We start from the raw sequence: 18,208 nt of genomic DNA on the forward strand, positions 1-18,208 counted from the left end.
TCCGGAGCGCCGTCACGCTGCCGGAGAACTCTTCTACCTCTCCGTCTCTCTTGCTGGATCAAGAAGGCCGAGATCATCGTCGAGTTGTACGTGTGCTGAACGCGGAGGTGCCGTCCGTTCGGTACTAGATCGTGGGACTGATCGCGGGATTGTTCGCGGGGCGGATCGAGGGACGTGAGGACGTTCCACTACATCAACCGCGTTCTCTAACGCTTCTGCTGTACGATCTACAAGGGTACGTAGATCACTCATCCCCTCTCGTAGATGGACATCACCATGATAGGTCTTCGTGCGCGTAGGAAATTTTTTGTTTCCCATGCGACGTTCCCCAACAGTTCCATCTCCTGTAAAAGGATTAGCCAACAGTTTCTCAAGCATACCCGAAGGAAATACAAAGCAAATATTTTCAGTAGGTGCAGCAGGTTGAGGAGCAACTCTTTGTGCTTCCGTTCGAGGTGAAGATACCCCGAACAAGCCCCTCAAAGGATTAGTTTCCATAGTGACAAGTGACAATAAATTTCAGCACACTATATGAATGTTTCCTTACCAATTTCCACTTACCAACGAGGAGCAGAAGGATCTGACAAGTGGTTTTCAGCAAGGTAAAATCTGCAAGCACTAAAATTATCGGTAACAAGTAGTTCTGTGGTGAGATGATTCGTAGCAAGTAGCAAGTAACAAAAGTAACAACGGTGCAGTAAAGTGGCCCAATCCCTTTTGTAGCAAGGGACAAGCCTGGACAAAGTCTTATAGGAGGAAAAACGCTCCCGAGGACACACGGGAATTTCTGTCATGCTAGTTTTCATCATTTTCATATGATTCGCGTTCGTTACTTCGATAGTTTGATATGTGGGTGGACCGGCGCTTGGGTACTGCCCTTACTTGTACAAGCATCCCACTTATGATTAACCCCTCTCGCAAGCATCCGCAACTACGAAAGAAGAATTAAGACAAAGTCTAACCATAACATTAAAATAGTGGATCCAAACAGCCCCTTACGAAGCAACGCATAAACTAGGGTTTAAGCTTCTGTCACTCTAGCAACCCATCATCTAGTTACTACTTCCCAATGCCTTCCTCTAGGCCCAAATAATGGTGAAGTGTTATGTAGTTGACGTTCACATAACACCACTAGAGGAAAAACAACATACAACACATCAAAATACCGAACGAATACCAAATTCACGTGACTACTATTAGCATGACTTATCCCATGTCCTCAGGAATAAAAGTAACTGTTGGAGAACATTGCATTGGGAAACAAAAAAATTCCTACATGCACGAAGACCTATCATGGTGATGTCCATCTACGAGAGGAGATTTGGATCTACGTACCCTTGTAGATCGCACAGCAGGAAGCGTTAAGAAACGCGATTGACGTAGTGGAACGTCTTCACGTCACTCGAACCGCCCCATGAACCGTCCCACGAACCGTCCCGCGATCCGTCCCATGATCTGTCCCGCGATCCGTCCCATGATCTGTTCCGCGATCCGTCCCACGAACCGTCTCGCGATGCGTTGCACGAACCGTCTTGCGATCCGTCTCATGATCCGTTCCGATCTAGTGCCGAACGGACGGCACCTCCGCGTTCAGCACACGTACAGCTCGATGACGATCTCCACCTTCTTGATCCAGCAAGAGGGGAAGGAGAGGTAGAAGAGTTCTCCGACAGCGTGACGGTGCGCCGGTGGTGGTGATGATCTACTCCGACAGGGCTTCGCCTAAGCTCCGCAGAAATACGATCTAGAGGAAAAACTGCGTGGTATAGGGTCGAGCAGCACGTGGCAAAGTTTTTCTCAAAAACCCTCAACACCTCTAGTATATATAGGAGGGAGGGAGGGGAGGAGGCAGCCTCAAACCCTCAAGGTTTGGCCGAAATTGGAGGTGGAGGAGTCCTACTCCAATCCTACTTGGAGTAGGATTCCACCTTCCCACTTGGAAACTCTTTCCACCTTGTGTTTTTTCCTTCTCAAACCTTATGGGCATTAGTGAGAACTTATTCCAGCCCACTAGGGGCTCTTTTATCTCTTCCCATAGCCCATGAGACCCCCTGGGGCGTGACACCCCTCCCGATGGTCCCCGGCACCCCTCCCGGCACTCCCGGTACACTATCGATGAGCCCGAAACTTTTCTGGTGACCAAAACAGGACTTCCTATACATCAATCTTTACCTCCGGACCATTCCGGAGCTCCTCGTGACGTCCTGGATCTCATCTGGGACTCCGAACAACTTTCGGTTATCAACACCTATAACTCAACTATACCGAAACGTCACCGAACCTTAAGTGTGCAGACCCTGCGGGTTCGAGAACTATGCAGACATGCCCCGAGGTACTCCTCGGTCAATATCCAATAGTGGGACCTGGATTCCCATATTAGATCCTACATATTCTCCGAATAACATATCGGTTGAACCTCAGTGTTAAGGATTCATATAATCCCGTATGTCATTCCCTTTGTCCTTCGGTATGTTACTTGCCCGAGATTTGATCGTCGGTATCCGCATACCTATTTCAATCTCGTTACCGAAAAGTCTCTTTACTGGTTCTGTAATACAAGATCCCGTGACTTACACTTAGTCACATTGCTTGCAAGGCTTGTGTGTGATGTTGTATTACCGAGTGGGCCCCGAGATACCTCTCCGTCACACGGAGTGGCAAATCCCAGTCTTGATCCATACTAACTCAACGGACACCTTCGGAGATACCTGTAGAACACCTTTATAGTCACCCAGTTACGTTGTGACGTTTGATGCACACAAGGTATTCCTCTCGTGCCAGTGAGTTATATGATCTCATGGTCATAGGAACAAATACTTGATACGCAGAAAACAATAGCAATAAAATGACACGATCAATATGCTACGTATATAATTTGGGTCTTGTCCATCACATGATTCTCCTAATGATGTGATCCTGTTATCAAGTGACAACACTTGCCTATGGTCAGGAAACCTTGACCATCTTTGATCAATGAACTAGTCAACTAGAGGCTCACTAGGGACAGTGTGTTGTCTATGTATCCACACATGTATTTGAGTTTCCAATCAATACAATTCTAGCATGGATAATAAACGATTATTATGAACATGGAAATATAATAATAGCTAATTTACTATAGCCTCTAGGGCATATTTACAACAGTCTCCCACTTGCACTAGAGACAATAATCTAGTTCACATCACCATGTGATTTCAACGAATCCAACACCCATATAGTTCTGGGGTCTGATCTCGTCTTGCTCGGGAGAGAGGTTTTAGTCAACGGTTCTGAAACTTTTAGATCCGTGTGTTCTTTACAAATCTTTATGTCATCTCATAGATGTTGGTACTACGTGCTATTCGGAAATACTCCAAATATCTACTCTACTATACGAATTCGTTTTACTACTCATAGTCATTCGGATTAGTGTCAAAGCTTGCATCAACGTAACCCTTTACGACGAACTCTTTAACCACCTCCATAATCGAGAAAAATTCCTTAGTCCATTAGTTACTAAGGATAACTTTGACCGTAGTTCAGTGATTCAATCCTGGATCACTCTCTGCACCTCTTAACAGACTTGTGGCAAGGCACACATCATGTGCGGTACACAGCATGGCATACTATAGAATCTATGGCTAAGGCATAGGGGACGACCTTCGTCCTTTCTCTTTCTTCTGCCGTGGTCAGGCTTTTGAGTCTTACTCATATTCACACCTTACAACACAGCCAAGAACTCTTTCTTTGTTGATCTATTTAAAACTCCTTCAAAAACTTGTCAAGGCATGCATTTCATTTGAAAGTTATGTTTAGCATTTTGATCTATCTCCATAGATCTTGATGCTCAATGTTCAAGTAGCTCTATCCAGGCCTTCCTTTGAAAATATCCTTTCAAACAACCTTTTATGCTTCACAGAAATTCTACATTACTTATGATCAACAATATGTCAACCACATATACTTTACCAGAAATACTATAGTGCTCCCACTCACTTTTTTGGAAATACAAGTTTCTCATAAACCTTGTACAAACCCAAAAGCTTTGATCATCTCATCAAAGCGTATATTCCAACTCCGAGATGCTTGCACCAGTCCATAAAAGGATCGCTGGAGCTTGCATACTTGTTAGTATCCGTAGGATCGACAAAACCTTCTGATTGTATTACATACAATCTTTCCTCAAGGAAACCGTTGAGGAAACAATGTTTTGTCTTCCTGTGTGCAATATTTCACAAATAATGCAGCAACTACTAACATAATTCCAACAGACTTTTAGCATCGCTACGAGTGAGAAAGTCACATCATAGTCAACTCTTTGATCTTGTCGAAAACATCTTTGCGACAAGTCGAGCTTTTCTTTAATAGTGATTTATCACCATCATCGTCTGTCTTCCTTTTAAAGCTCCATCTTTACTTAATAGTCTTGCTACCATCAAGTAGTTCTTCCAAAGTCTACACTTTGTTATATACATGGATCCTCTCTCGGATTTCATGGCCTCCAGCCACTTGTCGGAATCCGGGCCCACCATTGCTTCTCCATAACTCGTAGGTTCATTGTTTTTCAACAACATGAGCTCCAAGACAGGGTTACCATACCGCTCTGTAGTAGTACGCGACCTTTGTCGACCTACGAGGTTTGTAGTAACTTGATCCGAAGCTCTAATGATCACCATCATCAGCTTCCACTTCAATTGGTGTCGGCGCCACAGGAACATCTTCCTGCGCCCTGCTACACACTGGTTGAAGTGACGATTCACTAACCTCATCAAGTTCCACCACCCTCCCACTCAATTATTTTGAGAGAAACCTTTCCTCGAGAAAGGACCCTTTTCTAGAAACAAACACTTTGCTTCCGGATCTGAAATAGTTGATGTATCCAACTGTTTTGGATATCCTATGAAGATGCATCTATCCGCTTTGGGTTCGAGCTTATCAGACTGAAACTTTTTCACATAAGCATCGTAGCCCCAAACTTTCAAGAAACGACAACTTAGGCTTCTCCAAACCATAATCTATACTCTGTCATCTCAACGGAAATACGCGGTGCCCTATTTAAAGTGAATGCGGTTGTCTCTAATGTATAACCCATAAACGATAGTGGTAATTCGATAAGAGACATCATAGTATGCACCATATCAAATAGGGCGTGGCTATGGCATTCAAACACATCATCACACTATGGTGTTCCAGGTGGCATGAACTATGAAACAATTTTCACTTTGTCTTAACTGCGTACCAAAAACTCGTAACTCGGATATTCATCTCTATGATCATATCATAGACAGTTTATCCTCTTGTCACGACGATCTTCACTCTGAAATTGGTTTGAACTTTTCAATATTTCAGACTTGTAATTCATCAAGTAAATACTATTGTATCTACTCAAATCATCAGTGAAGTAAGAACATAACGATATCCACTGCGTGCCTTAGCACTCATTGGACTGCACACATCAAAAAATGCATTACTCCCAACAAGTTACTCTCTTGTTTCATGTGGCATGTTTTGCATGTCTCAAGTGATTCAAAATCAAGTGAGTCCAAACGATCCATTCTATGGAGTTTCTTCATGCATTTTATACCAACATGTATGGTTTGCATGTCCCAAACATTTCAAAAATGAGTGAGTACAAAGATCCATCGGCATGGAGCTTCTTCATGCATTTTATACCAACATGACTCAAGTGGCAGTGCCACAACTAAGTGGTACTATCATTATTACTTTGTATCTTTTGGCACCAATATTATGAACATGTGTAACACTACGATCAAGATTCAATAAACCAATGAGGGTAATTATTCAAGCAAATAGAATAACTATAATTCTCTTTAAATGAATAATCATATTGTAGTAAACACGATCCAATCATGTTCATGCTCAACGCAAACACCAAATAACAATTATTTAGGTTTTACCACCAATCCCGATGATAGAGGGAGCGTGCGATGTTTTATCACATCAACCATGGAAACATTTCCAACACGTATCATCACCTCGCCTTTAGCTAGTCTTCGTTTATACCGTAGCTTTCATTTCGAGTTACTAATCACTTAGCAACCGAACCGGTATCCAATACCCTCGTGCTACTAGGAGTACTAGTAAAGTACACATCAATATCATGTATATCAAATATACTTCTGTCGACTTTGCCAGCCTTCTTATCTACCAAGTATCTAGGGTATCTCCGCCTCAGTGACCGTTCCCCTCATAACAGAAGCACTTAGTCTCGGGTTTGGGTTCAATTTTTGGGTTTCTTCATTAGAGCAGCAACTGGTTTGTCGTTTCATGAAGTATCCCTTCTAGTCCTTACCCTTCTTGAAACTAGTGGTTTTACTAACCATCAACAATTGATGCTCCTTCTTGATTTCTACTTTCGCAGTGTCAAACATTGCGAATCACTCAAGGATCATCATATCTATCCTTGATTTGTTTATAGTTCATCATGAAGCTCTAGCAGCTTAGTGGCAGTAACTTTGGAGAACCATCACTATCTCATCTGGAAGATTAACTCCCACTTGATTCAAGCGATTGTTGTACTCAGACAATCTGAGAACATGCTCAACAATTTGAGGTTTTCTCCTTTACTTTGTAGGCAAAGAATCTTGTCGGAGGTCTTATACCTCTCAACAAGGGCACGAGCATGAAATCTCAATTTCATCTCTTTGAACATCTCCTATGTTCTCGATGTTTTCAAAACATCTTCGGCGCCTTGATTCTAAGCCATTTAAGTATTGCGCACTGAACTATCATGTAGTCATCAAAGACGTGTATGTCAGATGTTTGCAACATCCACATACGACGCCCGAGGTGCAGCACACCGAGTGGTGCATTAAGGACATAAGACCTCTGCACAACAATGAGGACAGTCCTCAGTTTTACGGACTCGGTCCACAAAGTTGCTACTATCAACTTTCAACTAAATTTTCTCTAGGAACATATAAAAATAGTAGAGCTATAGCGCAAGTTACATCGTAATTCGCAAAGACCATTAGACTATGTTCATGATAATTAGTTCAATTAATCATATTACTTAAGAACTCCCACTCAAAAAGTACATCTCTCTTGTCATTTGAGTGGTACATGATCCAAATCCACTATCTCAAGTCCGATCATCACGTGAGTGGAGAATAGTTTCAGTGGTAAGCATCTCTATGCTAATCATATCAACTATATGATTCATGCTCAACCTTTCGGTCTCATGTGTTCCGAGGCCATGTCTGCACATGCTAGGCTCGTCAAGCTTAACCCGAGTGGTCTGCGTGTGCAATTGTTTTGCACCCGTTGTATGTGAACGTTGAGTCTATCACACGCGATTATCACGTGGTGTCTCAAAACGACGAACTGTCGCAATGGTGCACAGTCGGGGAAACACAATTTCATCTTGAAATTTTATTGAGAGATCACCTCATAATGCTACCGTCGTTCTAAGCAAAATAAGGTGCATAAAAGGATTAACATCACATGCAATTCATAAGTGACATGATATAGCCATCATCATGTGCTTCTTGATCTCCATCACCAAAGCACTGGCACGATCTTCTTATCACCGGCGCCACACCATGATCTCCATCAACGTGTCACCATCGGGGTTGTCGTGCTACTCATGCTATTACTACTAAAGCTATGTCCTAGCAATATAGTAAACGCATCTGCAAGCATGAACGTTAGTTTAAAGACAACCCTATGGCTCCTGCCGGTTTCTGTACCATCGACATGCAAGTCGATATTAACTATTACAACATGATCATCTCATACATCCAATATATCAGATCACGTCATTGACCATATCATATCACAAGCATACCCTGCAAAAACAAGTTAGACGTCCTCTAATTGTTGTTGCATATTTTACGTGGTTGCAATGGGTATCTAGTAGATCGCATCTTAGTTACGCAAAATCCACAACGGAGATGTGAAAATTGCTATTTAACCTCTCCAGGACCGCCTCGGTCAAAACCAATTGAACTAAAGTTGAAGAAACAGACACCCGCCAGTCATCTTTATGCAACGAGGTTGCATGTCAACTGATGAAACCAGTCTTTCGTAAGCATACGAATAATGTTGGTCCGGCCCGCTTCAATCCAACAATACCGCCGAATAGAGAAAACACTAAGGAGGGCAGCAAATCAAACATCACCGTCCACAAAACCCTTTGTGTTCTACTCGAGATAACATCTACGCATGAACCTAGCTCATGATGCCACTGTTGGAGAACGTCGCATTGGGAAACAAAAAAATTCCTACACGCACAAAGACCTATCATGGTGATGTCCATCCACGAGAGGAGATTTGGATCTACGTACCCTTGTAGATCGCACAGCAGGAAGCGTTAAGAAACGTGGTTGATGTAGTGGAACGTCTTCACATCCCTCGAACCGTCCCACGAACCGTTCCGCGATCCGTCCCGTGATCCGTCCCACGAACCGTCCCGCGATCCGTTGCACGAACCGTCTTGCGATCCGTCTCATGATCCGTTCCGATCTAGTGCCGAACGGACGGCACCTCCGCGTTCAGCACACGTACAGCTCGATGACAATCTCCACCTTCTTGATCCAGCAAGAGGGGGCGGAGAGGTAGAAGAGTTCTCCGGCAGCGTGAAGGCGCGCCGATGGTGGTGATGATCTACTCCGACAGGGCTTCGCCTAAGCTCCACAGAAATACGATCTAGAGGAAAAATTGCGTGGTATAGGGTCGAGCAGCACGTGGCAAAGTTTTTTCTCAAAAACCCTCAACACCTATAGTATATATAGGAGGGAGGGATGGGAGGAGGCAGCCTCAAACCCTCAAGTTTTGGCCGAAATTGGAGGTGGAGGAGTCCTACTCCAATCCTACTTGGAGTAGGATTCCACCTTCCCACTTGGAAACTCTTTCCACCTTGTGTTTTTTCCTTCTCAAACCTTATGGGCCTTAGTGGGAACTTATTCCAGCCCACTAGGGGCTGTTTTATCTCTTCCCATAGCCCATGAGACCCCTTGGGGCGTGACACCCCTCCCGATGGTCCCCGGCACCCCTCCCGGCACTCCCGGTACACTACCGATGAGCCCGAAACTTTTCTGGTGACCAAAACAGGACTTCCTATATATCAATCTTTACCTCCACACCATTCCGGAGCTCCTCGTGACGTCTTGGATCTCATCTGGGACTCCGAACAACTTTCGGTTATCAACACCTATAACTCAACTATACCGAAACGTCACCGAACCTTAAGTGTGCAGACCCTGCGGGTTCGAGAACTATGCAGACATGCCCCGAGGTGCTCCTCGGTCAATATCCAATAGCAGGACCTGGATGCCCATATTGGATCCTACATATTCTTCGAATAACTTATCGGTTAACCTTAGTGTTAAGGATTCATATAATCCTGTATGTCATTCCCTTTGTCCTTCGGTATGTTACTTGCCCGAGATTTGATCGTCGGTATCTGCATACCTATTTCAATCTCGTTACCAGAAAGTCTCTTTACTCGTTCCGTAATACAAGATCCCGTGACTTACACTTAGTCACATTGCTTGCAAGGCTTGTGTGTGATGTTGTGTTACCGAGTGGGCCCCGAGATACCTCTCCCTCACAGGAGTGACAAATCCTAGTCTTGATCCATACTAACTCAACGACACCTTCGGAGATACCTGTAGAACACCTTTATAGTCACCCAGTTATGTTGTGACATTTGATGCACACAAGGTATTCCTCCGGTGCCAGTGAGTTATATGATTTAATGGTCACAGGAACAAATACTTGACACGCAGAAAACAATAGCAATAAAATTACACGATCAATATGCTACGTATATAATTTGGGCCTTGTCCATCACATGATTCTCCTAATGATGTGATCCCGTTATCAAGTGACAACACTTGCCTATGGTCAGGAAACCTTGACCATCTTTGATCAACGTACTAGTCAACTAGAGGCTCACTAGGGACAGTGTGTTGTCTATGTATCCACACATGTATTTGAGTTTCCAATCAATACAATTCTAGAATGGATAATAAACGATTATTATGAACAAGGAAATATAATAATAGCTAATTTATTATTGACTCTATTGCATATTTACAACAGTAACTACTCACAAAGCATAATCATATTCATGACCACAGAGGTAATGAGTAGCATCAATGATCTGAACATAAACTCTTCCACCAAGTAAACCCACTAGCATCAACTACAAAGAGTAATTAACACGACTAGCAACCTTACAAGTATCAATCGGAGTCGCGAGACGGAGATTGGTTACAAAAGATGAACTAGGGTTTGGAGATGAGATGGTGCTGATGAAGATGTTGATGGTGATGAGTCCCATCCAATGAGAGGAGTGTTGGTGATGACGATGGCGACGAGTTCCCCCTCCGGGAGGGAAGTTTCCTTGGCAGGATCGTCCTGCCAGAGCTCTAGATTGGCTCTGCTCAAGTTCCGCCTCGTGGCGGCGGCGAATCCTCCGAAAAGCCTCCTCTCGATTTTTTCCAGACCGAAACCCTTCTTGTAGCAAAAGAGGGGGGCCAGTGGGCCAGTAGGGAACCCACAAGCCCCCTAGGCGCGGCCAGGGGGTGGCCGCGCCTAGCGGATTGTGGCCACCTACTGGCGCCCCTCTAGCACTTCTTCGGCCCAGTATTTTTTATAAATCCCCAAAAAAATCATCATTGATTTTCACAGCTTTTGGAGTTGCGCAGAATAGGCATCTCAAACTTGCTCCTTTTTCAGACCAAAATTCCAGCTGCCGGCATTCTCCCTCTTCATGTAAACCTTGCAAAATAAGAGAGAAAAGGCATAAGTATTGTATCGTGAAGTTAAATAACAGCCCAAGAAGCGATAAATATCAACATGAAAGCATGATGCAAAATGGACGTATCATTCATCATCTAGCGGCTCATCAAGGACATTTGACTTTTGGGCAGCCTGAAGGATAAGCCTAAGATTATGGGCCCAGCGAACAAAGTTGCTTCCATCATCTGTCAACTTAGCTTTCTCTAGGAACGCATTAAAATTCAGGGTTGCTACTGCGCAAGCCATTGATCTACAACATAAAATTTTGCAAAGATTACTTAGACTATGTTCAAGATAATTGAGTTTAGCTAAACATATTACTAATAAACTCCCACTCAAATAGACATCCCTCTAGTCATTCAAGTGTCTCATGATCTAAATCCACTAACTCAAGTCCGATCATCACGTGAGTTGAGATTAGTTTCAATGGTGAACATCTCCATGTTGATCATATCAACTATATGATTCATCCTCAAACTTTCGCTCTCTTGTGTTCTGAGGCCATGTTTGTACATGCTAGGCTTGTCAAGTTTAATCCGAACGTTCCGCGTGTGCAACTATTTTGCACCCGTTGTATGTGAACGTAGAGTCTATCACACCAGATCATCACGTGGTGTCTCGAAACGACGAACCGTCGCAATGGTGCATAGTTGGGAATGACACAATTTTATCTTGAAATTTTAGTGAGGGATCACCTTATAATGTTACCGTCATCCTAAGAAAAATAAGGTGCGTAAAAGGATTAACATCACATGAAAATCATAAGTGACATGATATGGACATAAACTTGTGCTTCTTGATCTCCATCACCAAAGCACCGGCATGATCTCTATCGACACCGGTGCCACACCATGATCTCCATCATTGTGCTGCCATCGAGGTTGTCGTGCTAACTATCCTGTTACTACTAAAGCTATTTCCTAGTGATAAAGCAAGAGCATCTGCAAGCGCAAAATAATTTAAAGACAACCCTATGGCTCCTGCCGGTTGCCGTAGCATCGACGTGTAGGTCGATATTTAACTATTACAACATGATCATCCTATACATCCAATATATCATACCATGTCTTTGGCCATATCACATCACATACATACCCTGCAAAAACAAGTTAGACGTCCTCTAATTTGTTGTTGCAAATTTTACGTGGCTGCTATGGGTATCTAGTATGATCGCATCTCACTTACGCAAAGCCACAACAGTGATATGCAAATTGCTATTTAACCTTCTCCAAGGACCGCCTCGGTCAACTCCGATTAAACTAAAGTTGAAGAAACAAACACCCGCCAGTCATCTTTATGCAACAAGTTGCATGTTAGTCGATGAAACCGGTCTCTCGTAAGCGTACGAGTAATCTTGGTCCGGGCCGCTTCAATTCAACAGTACCGCTGAATCAAGAAAAAACTAAGGAGGGCAGCAAATTGAACATTAATGCTCACAAACTCTTTTGTGTTCTACTCGAGATGTCATCTACGCATGAACCTAGCTCATGATGCCACTGTTGGGGAACGTTGCATGGGAAACAACAAATTTCCTACGCACACGCAATACCTATCATGGTGATGATCATCTCCGAGAGGGGAGATTGGATCCACATACCCTTGTAGATCACTAAGCGGGAAGCGTTAAGAAACGCAGTTGATGTAGTCGAACGTCTTCGCGATCCAAATCGCAAGCCTACCACGAACTCCGTCCCGATCTAGTACCGAACAGACGGCATGTCCGTGTTCAGCACACATACAGCTTGGTGAAGATCTCCGCCTTCTTGATTCAGCAAGAGGGGCGAAGAGGCAGCTGAATTCTCCGGCAGCGCGACGACGTGCCGGTGATGGTGGTGGAACTACTCCGGCATGGCTTCGCCGTGCCGGACCAATCTAGCTACGGGGGTCTCGAAGTGATGGAGAGAGAGAGGGCTGCACTTTGGCTTGAGTGCCAAAAGCCTCTCTCACCTCCACTATATATGGGTGGGATGGAGGGGTAGCACCCTAGGGGAAAACCCCTAGGGTTCGGCCGACAGCCAAGCAAAGGAGGAGGAGTCCTCCTCCAAACCGACTTGGAGGAGGATTGCCTTCCTAATTTGGTTTGCCTCCCTTCCCCTTCCTTTTCTCCTCCTTCGGCCGACCTAAGCCCTCTTGGGCTGGCCACCGGCCCACTAGGGGTTGGTGCGCCAACCTTAGGCCCCATTTGGTCTTCTCCCAGGTGAGTGGCTCCTCCCGTTAGAACTCCAGAACCCATTCGTCACTCCCAGTACTTTACCGGTAATGCCCGAAAACCTTCCGGAAGCCAAATGGATACTTCCTATGTATAAATCTTCGTCTTCGGACCATTCCAGAAACCCTCGTGACGTCTGATATCTCATCTAGGACTCCGAACAACCTTCGGTTACCAACATCAATATTTCAACTATACCGAAACATCATCGAACCTTAAGTGTGCAGACCATGCGGGTTCGAGAACTATGTAGACATGATTGAGACACTCTCCGGTCAATATTGAGACACTCTCCGGTCAATATTGAGACACTCTCCGGTCAATATCCAATAGCGGGATCTGGATGCCCATATTGGATCCTACATATTCTACGAAGATCTTATCGGTTGAACCTCTATGTCAAGTATTCAGTTAATCCCGTATATCACCCCCTTTGTCCTTCGATATGTTACTTGCCCCAGATTCGATCATCGGTATCCCCATACCTATTTCAATCTCATTACCGGCAAGTCTTTTTACTCGTTCCGTAATACAAGATCCTGTGGCTAACTCTTTAGTCGCTTTGCTTGCCAGGCTTGTTTGTGATATTGTATTACCGAGTGGGCCCCGAGATACCTCTCCGTCATACGGAGTGACAACTCCCACTCTTGATCCATGCTAACTCAACAAACAACTTCGGAGATACCAATAGAGCATCTTTATAGTCACCCAATAACGTTGAGACGATTGATACACACAAGGCATTCCTCCAGTGTGAGTGAGTTACATGATCTCATGGTCATAGCAATGTATAGTTAACATGTAGAAAACAATAGCAATAAAATAACACGATCACATGTTATGTTTATGATTTGGGTCTTGTCCATCACATCATTCTCCTAAATGATGTGATCCCGTTATCAAGTGACAACACTTGTCTATGGCTGGGAACCTTAATCATCTTCGATCAGCGAGCTAGTCAACTAGAAACTTACTAGGGACAGTATTTTGTCTATGTATCCATACATATATTTATGTTTCCATTCAATACAATTATAGCATGGATAATAAATAATATCTTAAAACAGAAAATATAATAATAATTATTTTATTATTGCCTCTAGAGCATATTTCCAACACTCTGCTCCTTTGTCGGCCATCAAAACCTAGCCAACAACCATGGTCGGCTCCGCCCAAAACAAGGGCAAGCCCCCATCATCTATCTACGCGCGCTGCGCCTGTAGGAGGTCGCCTACTTCCAACATAGGAGGGCGCGACACCTGGCGGAGGAGCGCGCCCGTGTTGCGCTATCGCCGCCACCGCCGCCACCAACAGTGCCCGCCCTCGCGCCGGCACAGCCCGACCTCACCGGCCCTGACACCGATGATGAGGACACCTAGGGTAGCATGCATTTTAGTTTTTTAATGTTCAATTAATGTAATGAGGACGCTGGACTCTCATCAGCCTTCGTGGCCCGCTATAATGTTTAATTTATGTTTGTTTTTATTTTTGGAAATGTTTGCAATTTCTTTTACGCGTCGTCAAAATGGATCGGACCAGTGTTGGACGCATGCGCCGACCCAAACACGGAAGCAGACGTTGGTGTCCGCCGGAGCCCATCCAAACATACAAAATCGGACAAAAGCACCGTCTGTTTGGATCAACCCACTGAAGTTGCTGTTATGTCACAGGAATCGCGCGCTCTCATGGCACGTAGAGTAGTGGGAAGTAGAAAAACTCAAAACTCCCCGAAGCATTTCCTCAAAGAAAGACATGAGACTTTTTCGTTTGACGTGACCAAACAAGCTTCTGTTTCTGTAGTGCATATAATTACTCGAATCGTAAAATAATCATAAAAATATAGGTTTGTACGAAAAATGTTATCCAATCAGATCCTGCAAACACGTCGGACCCGTAAATATTTTTGCAGGACACGACAAAATTCCCACCCTAACTCTCGAAAACGCATGTTCTCACCCTCGCCCTGTCGGTGCCCTTTATATAGCACGAGCGATTGGTGGGTGGGACATTTCAGCCCGCGCTTTTCCCCGGCCCACCATCGTCGGGTTGCCGCCTACGATTCCGGCCATACCAGCCGCCGGGATCATGTCGGCGCGCCGCCACACGCCCGAGATTGACCTATATCCCTTCCTGCTGCCTCGGTCGGTCGGAAAGTTGCAGATCGACGGTTGTTTGTCGTGCTTGTCGAATCTGGCATTTTCGACCATCAGCGGCTGCATCAAACCATAGATTGGTCGGGGAACACCCTGCACAGCTCCCGCAAAGCACCAGTGCCGCATGCAGGTACTGGTTCATCTTCTAGTCGTCGCCGTCGGTTTGCCGGCAAGGACTTGGTCGGCCATCGCCCGGGCTTGATGCTCACGCAGCGGCTCGCCAGCTCGTCGATGTCGCTCATATAGTGCGATGACTGCACATAGGTAGTGTTGCGGCTAACATCTAGCACGCGATAACACCTCGGATGGGTATTCTTAAAATGCAATAACGACATGTACGTTCTTGTTTTCGTTCGGCTTTGTCAATTTATTTGGTTCAATTTTGATAGCTTATTGAGATGTTCACGTGTGTAGGAAGGTGGATGTTCATTTTTGTATTGGGAAGAAGAATACAACGATTTATTGATAGAAAAAAAACTTAATAGATGTCGGTGAATACTCACAACATATGCCATAGGTAGGCTAAAGTCGGTGAGAACCGAAGGGACAAAGGTGGACGCTGGGACCGAGGTTGGTACACGCATGAGACGCACGATGTACCCAGGTTCAGGTCTCTCCGTAGAGATAACACCCCTAATCCTGCTTGTGTGTTTGATGTATGGAAATAGAGTACAATGTCGCTCCTGGAGCTGTGTTGGGAGGAGGAAGAGGGGAGCAGCCGACTCGTCTCTACCTCTCTCTCTGTGGTTGGTGAGTGTGTAGTGTAGAATGACTGGTGAATGATCGGCCCCTCTGCATGGGGGGCGACCGGGGGGTTTTATAGACGAACCCGCCGGCCTACAGTATGGATAAAGGGTACAGGCATGGGACCCGACTGGCTGCTTCGCCGGCTGGCCAGGGGCCCACAAGGGTCTTGTCTTGTCGATGAGGGGCCCGCCGGCTGCATGGTCTCGATTACCTGTGGGACCCGCCAGCTGGCCAATGGGGCTCCCGCGTAAGGTTGACGCTGAGCACGAGTGGTACATCAAGCGTCGCCCCGCGAGATTCTTCATGGGTAGGTAGTATGACCGCCTCCACTGTTCCCCACGCCGAGTGCAGTAATGGAGTGGGAGTGTGACGGTCCGACACTATGCTAGGTGGTGGATCAGAGCCGGGGTAGGTCAGCGGCGTGGCCGCCGACGCTCGTACCTGCCGGGCGCCCTGATCCTGTACCTTTGCTGACGCGTAGCTACCTTTAATCATGAGGTATCTTCCTGACCTACGGTCTGATGTGACTTGTGATCCTCGGCTGGCTAGCCGGCTTGAGCGTGGCCGCCTCCTCCTTAGTCCGGCGGGCGGGACCAGGCCGGCTCTGAAGGGGAGGCCGCCTAGATTCTAGCCGGCAGGGGCTGCCTGGCCGGCCAGACAGGTGGTCGCCTCGTCTTCCAGCCGACAGGTGATGCCTAGCCGGTCAGAAGACTTGGGCCTTGGGAATCTCCATACCTTCATGTCCATTGGGCCGGAAATGAAGGAACACGCTTGATGAGCCTACCCCGGGGTTATCCCCCCGACAGTAGTCCGCGAAGCTGGTGAGGTCTACCCCTGCGGGCGGGCGGCCTCACCGGCTTGTTGATTTGTCTTGATATTTTGGCTGTTGTTCATGGCGAAGGGCGCCGGCTTCGGAACAGGGTAGCTTCGAAGCGACGCCTCGGTCCAGTTGCAACTGGCCCGGAGAACGCCACGTGCCAGGCCTCGCCTGGCGTAATGATGGCTATTACTGCTGACGGGACCGGGCCTGGGCCCTGGGTCCCGCCACGACGCCCCCTCGGCCTCCGCGCGGGAGATCCTCTGTGGATTTACTCCGTGACGGTTGGGCTTAGGGGGGCGTTACCGCCTGTAATACACGGGATTAATGGGGCCCGGCACGCACCGGATCCCCTCCCCACGATGCTTCATAGGGGGTTTAAATGGGGCGCGAGGGTTTCGAGGAGGCCATTCACCCCTCTTCTCGCCCTGCTTCGTGCTCTCTTCCTCCTTGCGTTCTGAGAAGAAAAGCTTGCGCCCTCTCTCTTCTTCATCTTCACCGTCGAGACCTCCGCCGACCGCTTCGAGCTCTCGCCACCTGCAGCCATGGCCGACGGATCTTCCTCGAAGAAGTCGTCGGCGCAGCACGCGTCCTCGCAGGGGACCTGGCTGGGCAGCGACGTCGACGAGGGGCACATCGATGCGCTCCGTCATCATCGACTGCTGCCCCCGGCCTCCCAAGTGTCGGTGCGCCTTCCCAGCTCCGAGACCGCTCCCGCACCCGCCGCGGGAGAGGTTGTGGTCTTCGTCGAGCACTTCTACCGGGGCTTCGGGCTCCCGGCTAACTCCTTCTTCGCCGAATGGCTTCAGTTTTTCGGCCTGCAGCCACACCACCTGGCGCCAAATGCCATACTGCAGCTGGCCGCCTTCGTTGTCTTGTGCGAGGGCTTCGTGGGGGTCGAGCCTCGCGTCGATCTATGGCGCAGCCTGTTCTTTTTTAAGCAACAGTCCATCGCCATGGAGAAATCCGAGGTGGAGAAGCTTCAGGGGCCGCGCCCCATGACGCCGTGCGGGGCCGCGCTGGTGCACCATCGCCTGAAGTCCGGCTTCCCCCAGATGCCTCTGCAAGACTCCATCAAGCATTGGCAGAAGGGTTTCTTCTACGTGAAGAGCATCGACCCAGCCCAGGACGCCCTCAACATGCCTCCTTTCACCATCACTCCTCCGACGCAGCGGAACTGGGATGCGAAGACTCCCAAGCCGCATCCTAAGGTGGCGCTTATCTGCGCCCACCTTGACATCTTGGGGAAGAGCGGCCTCCTCGGTCACGACCTTCTTGCCACCATGGTGGTCTGCCGGATTCTCCTCTGCAGAGGCGGCCGCATCTGGTTTGCCAGATGAGCGGCCGGCTTGATCCATGCCGGCTGTCCGCCAAGAGGTTCACCCCGGGCGTGTAGCGCGAAGGGTGAACCTGATCTCCACTGCCCGCATGGATGAGGGCGAGGACTGGACATGGGGGATGCCCCCGTTCAACCGGGCTCACCCGCCTCCGATGGTAGCCTTTCTCTGTTCTTCTCTGTTGTTTTGTCTTGGAGAC

Source organism: Hordeum vulgare, chromosome 1H, assembly GCF_904849725.1.
Source record: "Hordeum vulgare subsp. vulgare chromosome 1H, MorexV3_pseudomolecules_assembly, whole genome shotgun sequence".
NCBI lineage: Eukaryota > Viridiplantae > Streptophyta > Magnoliopsida > Poales > Poaceae > Hordeum > Hordeum vulgare.